Raw genomic sequence first — 6,712 nt, 5'->3', positions numbered from 1 at the left:
ATATATGGTAACTGAGACTATTCTAGGACTTGAAAAAGAAACAAATTAAACCAAATAAGTTGGATAGAGATGATGCATTTAAGAGCAGAAATAAGCATGTTCGGGGAAGGGGAGAGAAAAATCAATAAAAATTGAACACTAAAAACAGTAATTAACTGGGAAGAAAAGGTTAAAGTAACTGGCCTTGAAGTCATTCACTTCCTTCAGGAGGCGGAGAAACCCCCAGAGAAAAAGGCAGGTGACCATCCTGCCAACTGGACCTCCAGGCAAATAGACTATAAATATTTGTTAGGAAGGAGAGTACTTCTTTCTAAAATGCCTTAAACAGGAAATCTCAGGCTAAAGATTGCCTAAAGCAAGTAGAATCCAAGATGTAAGGGGGGTGGCCCCTTGGACAATGCCACCCAGGATATAAAATACAGCGGTTTTAGAACTGAAACGCTCTCACAGTGTGCAGTGCTCCTGGCTGCCTCACACAGAGACCTCTCTATTCCAGATCAGAGGAACATATTCAGGGCAGGAAGAACCTCTGTCTGTTGCCTCTGAACTTTTTGACTGCTTGTATCCTTGCTCTTATTTGGTGAAGCTTGTTACTAGGTAAGATTTCTGATTCATGTGAGTCTGGTTTTTCAGTCCAACCCTGGGCATTGGGAACTCATTAATCAACAGAAAAACCTAACATCAATGATCAACCACTCGCTCAATTCAAAAAAATATTTAATAAGTCTATTTTAAAAAATCACTTACATCATGACAAATATTCTCAACTATAACATTAACTCATCGAGAAATCAAAGTAACATGGATAACTATTTAATAAAAAGGAGGTATTCCAATGAACATTTCATAAAGATTCACATTAATAAAGTCAATGACACAAAAATAGGAAGAGTCATTACATAATGTGCATTCCATTGTCACAGATTCATTGTAAAACTTTATAAAAATGTCAAAGGATCATACATAGGTAACAGTAACTGTCCAGAAATATTTAGAATTAAAACATAGCCCAAACAATTCTATGAAGCAAAAACTGTTTGGATTCCAAAACCTAAAAAAAGAAATACCACAGAAGGTTTATTAGGCCAATTTCAATTACAGAATGATATACAAGCATCCAAATATTATAAAAACTGCCAGTGATTTATCCTAGTACTTTAAACTGATGCAGCACAAAGAAAACAACCAACGTGACTCATCATATTAACAAGGGGAAAAAAAAAACCTAAAATCTTCTAAGCTTCTCAGTAAGCGCCAAGAACACATTTGGCAAAATCTAATATCTTTGTTCTAAATTTTAAGTCGAATAACTAAGCCCAATAACGAAGTCAGTAACTAATGTCATTGAGAATTTAACTGACCATCATATGTGTATTTCAAGTCCTGTGTTTATATATTTAATACCAATCTGCTGGAGTCATTCCCTTTAAGAAAATGACAATGAATGCCACCCCCCTTTTACCACTTCTGCTTAATATATGAGTAATACTTGCAATTCATGTATTAGTATTATTGGTAATTACCATTCAAGCAGGAAAGAAAATAGGGATTACAAACATAACAATGAAGATATAAATGAACTATGTTTGCAGATGGCATGAATATGCATCTGGAAAGAAAAAAAGAAAAAAAAGAAATTATTACTAGAGACAATCATCCAGCAAGGCTCCAGACTGTAAGATAAATCCACCAAACTTAATTGCATCTCTTTATAAAAATGATACCTGATTAGAATAATGTAGAAACAGAATTAATTTCACTATAATAGAGGTCAAGATATTTAAGTGCCAGAATATTCATTTAATTTAGGTCATAAGGGTTTGGGGGTTTTTAATACATAATAGAATAAGCAATCTATTAGAATTCTGGTTGGAAAAATTAAATATAGACAAGATTTCAATATGTCTGTAGTTGTCATAGATAGTAAATTAATGGTGATAATAAATAGCATTTATTGCTTACTATATGGCAGGTATTTTGGAAAGGGCTTTATTGCATTTTCTGCTTAATCACTAATCCTATGAGCTAAATTCTAATCTCTTCACAGTCAAGGAAGTTGAAGTTAAGAGAAGTCAAGTATTTGTCTATAGTCACTATGTGGTAAGTGACAAAGACTGGATTCAAATGACTATACAGGATACTTGGTACAAATTGAACAATTGATAGTGAAGCTTATTGAAAAGAATAGGCAAGAAGTAATAGCACATTTTTTTCTCTTAAAGATTCAAAACAATAAATTCCTTGTACCAGATTTTTAAAAAGCTTCAAAGTGATAATTACATGTTTGTATTTTTTGAGGCTAGCTACAAGTGGTGTGTTTGATTAAAAATTAAAATATAGAAGTAATTTGTTAACATATAATTAGAAAATGGGTTTCTGCCAAGTATCTAAATTGCTCTGGGCACTGAGCCCAGTTCAGACCCATGTTGCCCATGACCTCTAACTGGGTCTCACAGGTGTGCCCACAGTGTAGGGCACAGGTAACCGAAGAGGGCATGACCAGGCCCAGCTGGGTGCTGCTCTCTGCTGGGCTCTGGACCTCACCATATTATGGAGATGGCCAGAGAAGGAAGCCTCGAGAATACATATCCAACTCCAAATCTCTACTAAAACCCCATACTTGCTTGAACCAGTGTGTCTCATCAAAAACGATTAATAATTTCCTGTGCTTTTTCTTTCTATTCTTTAGATTCTATTTCATTTGTTTTGTGTTCTAACTTCTTATGCTTAAGGTAGAAATATACTTCCTCTAAATCTCTTGATTTTTTTCAAAATTTTATTTGCTCTGTCATTTTTTCATTAAATACTTTTTATATGTTGATTTTGCCTGTCCTTAACTTAATCTTTCTTTGACGTTCATCCCATTTGTTATAATGTTCTTAACATTCTAACTCTCCAACATTAGCCTGCTTCTTATTTCTAACTTTGTGAAGTTTCAAAATGATTTATAATTCATATATTTCAGTTTTTCAAATGGTTAACTTTTGGTCGTAATTATGTTCATAATTGTTACTCTGTGTTTCTAACAATTCTTGATTTTTCTTCCTTTTTATGATTTTAACTATAAATCTTCTTCCACTTACACATGAATTATTTTTTCCCTCGTGATGTGTCTTCACGATGGCTGAAAAAAGTTATAGTCAAGAAAGTGATAAGAGAGAGGGGGTAGTCCATCATAACAGGAAACAGGCTTTTTCCTTATTTTTCCTCTCTTACCTTACCTCAACATCTATCTTTCTGCTGCCATCCCCACCTTCACCCCAAGCCTTAATCTTTGGCAGCTCACAGGTTAGTAATCCTAACCAGGTGATAAAAATTCTCCCCATCTATATGTCACATATACATAATCATATATTATGATTATGGTGATTTTCTTAATTTATCATTTTCATACTCTACATCCATGGTCGCTAACATATACAGATGTAGAGCAAGCCATGCCACATTTATGGCACAGGATAGACAGGGCATTAATCGGACATCAAAACATTACAACTATAATCTGACTCTGGTAGAGGAACCAGCTGATGTTGAACTTCTAGCCAGCATTCACAGAGGAATATTAGCATTCCTGAGTCTGAGGCCCTGCTTCTAACACTCTTTACCTGTCATATTTTTTGTCTTATTATTGAGATATAAATGACATATAACATTATGTTATTTTAGGTGTCCAATGTAACAATTCTATATTTGCATATATTGCAAAATGATCACCTCAACAAGTCTAGATAGCAGCCATCACCACCATAGTTGCAATTCTTTTTCCCCTGAGATGAGACCTTTTATGATCTGCTCTCTTAACATATTTCTACCTTTGGTTTTTCTAATCTTTTTCTCCACTTAGTTCTAGGATTCTCCCAGTACATTGACCTGCTCTCATCCTTCCCTCATAATGGGGGACACATTTACGCTGGCTAGACCTGAGAATTTAAGTTGAGAGACAATCTCTACTAGTCTGTCTTATTATTACTAAAATCCCTCCCCCAAACCCTTCTAAATTACCAGAATCCTAAGAGAAAAGGAAGCCTATTTAAACTCTTTGCTATGGATCCTTAATACAGGTAGCATCAACATGACTTCTCTGATTCTTTGTCTTCTCAAGTTGAACAGGATGATATTCTGGACTTATTAGAATTCCAAAGGGTAACAAAAATCAATCTTCAGAACTCAAGTCTCAAAGTTGATTCCCCCAACATCATGCTATTTTACCCTTCTGCTTATTCCTTTAGGAGGGCCCAACTAAATGGAAGCTTTCATCTGTGATTGAATTATCTAATATAGTGTAACCTATATAAGACACTTACTGTTCTGGTTATTTATTGCCATGTAACAAATTACCCCCCAAAACTTAGAAGCTTAAGGCAATAACCAATTTATTATGTTTTATGATTCTGTGAGTCAGGGTTTGGGCAAGATTCCACTGGTGATTCTTCTGCTCCATATGGCATTTACTAAGGTCATCTGCTGGTATTCAGCTGTTCCAGAGAGTCCAATTCACCTGCTCTTATGGTGCAAGAACATCAGCAGACATGGCTGCAAAGCTGAATTCAGTGGGGAATGTCAACCAGAGCACCTACATGTGGCCTTTCCTGGTGTAGTCATAAGTCTTCCATAGTTGCTGAAGACTCTTAAAGAGTGTTCTTAGAGAAAGGAAGTAAAAGCTGACATTTTTTAGCCTTGGCTAGAACACTGGTGAGGTTCACATCTACCATATTCTATTGTTCCAAGCAGCCAAAGGCCCCACTCAGATTCAAGTGGAGGGGAAATAGACGTGTAGCTCTCCTACTCTAAGGAGTGTAGTTGACCAAGGGCTCAGGTACTGCACTTTGAAGTCTGTATCTCCCACCAGGGGATTGAATATGTCAGACATAATAAGTCAGACTTGTTTTTGAAAGACATAAGACTGTCTGTCAGCCAGCTTTGGCCTAAGGACTCCCCAATAGCTCTGCTGAAAATTGCTTGGATACACAGCAATCTAGGATGCTTTCACTCTTATCTCCCCCCCTTCTTCACTCAATCAGACTTGCACTGCTATCTAATGTCTCTCCCAGCCTCTCTTGTCTTCATCTCTGTTTCCTCTCACGAAGACATCGCTTCCCACTAACCTTCTTGCACATCTAATGTTATCTTGGTTTCTAGCTCTCAAGAACTCCTGCTAACATAAAATTCTACCTCTTAGAAGGAAGAGGGTTAAAGAATTTGTGGCTATCTTCAATCACATCACTTCTTATTCCATGCTCTATCCCTGGAACTTTCTCAAAGTAACGAATTTCACCCAGAGTGTGTAGTTACTGGCCTGCAGATCCAGCCCTACTCCTACCTCCAGCCACAGCTGCTTGAACCCCAGATTGACTCCCAATTCAGGCAACCCAAGGCTGAGCTGAAGGAATCACAGTGTCTCTCAAGAATTAACAGTCAATCAACCAGTTAGCAATAAGGAGTTGGCTGCTAGAATGGTAGCCCCAGAAGCCAGAGTCAGCACCATAGCAAGCCAAAGCTAAGAGGAGCCACAATCAGAAGCCGTGTAGACGATTTAGAGAGAAGAAAATATAACCCCACCTGCAGAAAGAAGCAGAGACACAACCCTTGAGGCAAAATGATAGACATTCCAGAGATGCCTAATGGATTTCCAGTTTCTGTGAGGTCCAGGTATACACTGTACAAAGGAGTTTTATATAACCCATTGAGTTGTTTGCCCAAGAAATTCATATTTGGAAGTTCTAAGCCAGAATGTGACCTTATTTGAAAGTAGGGTCATTGCAGATGGAATTGGGTAAAATGAGGTGATACTGAAGTAGGGTAGGCTCTTATTCCAATATGATTGTATCCTTATAAAAAGGGGGAGTTGGGACACAGACACACACATACACACACACAGGAAGAACACCACTTAAAGGTAAAGGCAGAGATGGGAGTGAAGTTTCCACAAGCCAAGGAATACCAAAGACTTCCAGCCAAACACGAGAAGCTAGGGGAGATTCTAGAACAGATTTGCCCTCAGAGCCTTTAGAAGGAACCAACTGTACCTCAGACTTCTGGCCTCCAGACTGCAACCATAAATTCCTGTTGTTTAAACCATTCAGTTTGTAGCAGCCTAGCAAACTAATATAACCCCTATTACTTTCCAATAAAACCCATTTCCATTTGAGCTCATTTGAGTGGTTCTCTGTTCCTTGTGAAGGAAAAAAAAAAGATATGCATCAGAAGGCCTGACTTATATCACCTATGCTCTGAACAGAGAGAACACCCTCTAGCAGAGCCAGGATTCTTCTCAGAAAATTATTCTGAATGTCCTCCAGGACAAAGATAAATGAATGAGCAAAGTTTAAAAGTTCTCATCTAAAGTGGATGTCAAAAGAGTTTTAGCCCAAAAAACTTTAAAGGCAAATACAACCAGAATTTTGCCTTGACAAAACAAACTCTCAATTAAGCAACGTCAGTGTGCAGAGCTTTGGGTGATGCTATTTCCTCCTATTAGTCACAGAATAAACGATTATCCAAAAATATAACCGAGTAACTACTCGTTTTATATGGGATCTCTATTCATTGCCCAGTTTAGAAGCAGGGAATGGAAACCAGAAGAATTTTAGTTTTTGGAAAAGAGGATTAGAAGTCCTTTTTTTGGCAATAATTAACCAGCAAGGTCATGCTGTCAGCACATTAAACAAAAATTATCTTTCTGTCTTTCAGAGTAAACATGTGCATCCAGCTC

At 37.1% G+C, this 6,712-nt stretch overlaps 1 long non-coding RNA gene across 1 annotated transcript; it reads right to left on the bottom strand.

Annotated features, from left to right (window-relative positions):
* Positions 1-746: 746 nt before the first annotated feature.
* LOC140599903 (uncharacterized) lies at positions 747-6,284 on the bottom strand. Its single transcript, XR_012002945.1, has 3 exons — positions 6,027-6,284; positions 1,524-1,609; positions 747-1,051 (listed from the first exon to the last, which is right to left on the bottom strand). It is a non-coding gene; the product is annotated as an uncharacterized lncRNA (long non-coding RNA).
* Between the last annotated feature and the right edge of the window lie 428 nt (positions 6,285-6,712).

The sequence above is a fragment of the Vulpes vulpes genome, chromosome 8, assembly GCF_048418805.1.
Source record: "Vulpes vulpes isolate BD-2025 chromosome 8, VulVul3, whole genome shotgun sequence".
NCBI classification, from domain to species: Eukaryota; Metazoa; Chordata; class Mammalia; order Carnivora; family Canidae; genus Vulpes; species Vulpes vulpes.
The sequence above is the reverse complement of the archived record's forward strand: the minus strand, read 5'-3'. Positions and strand labels throughout refer to the sequence as shown.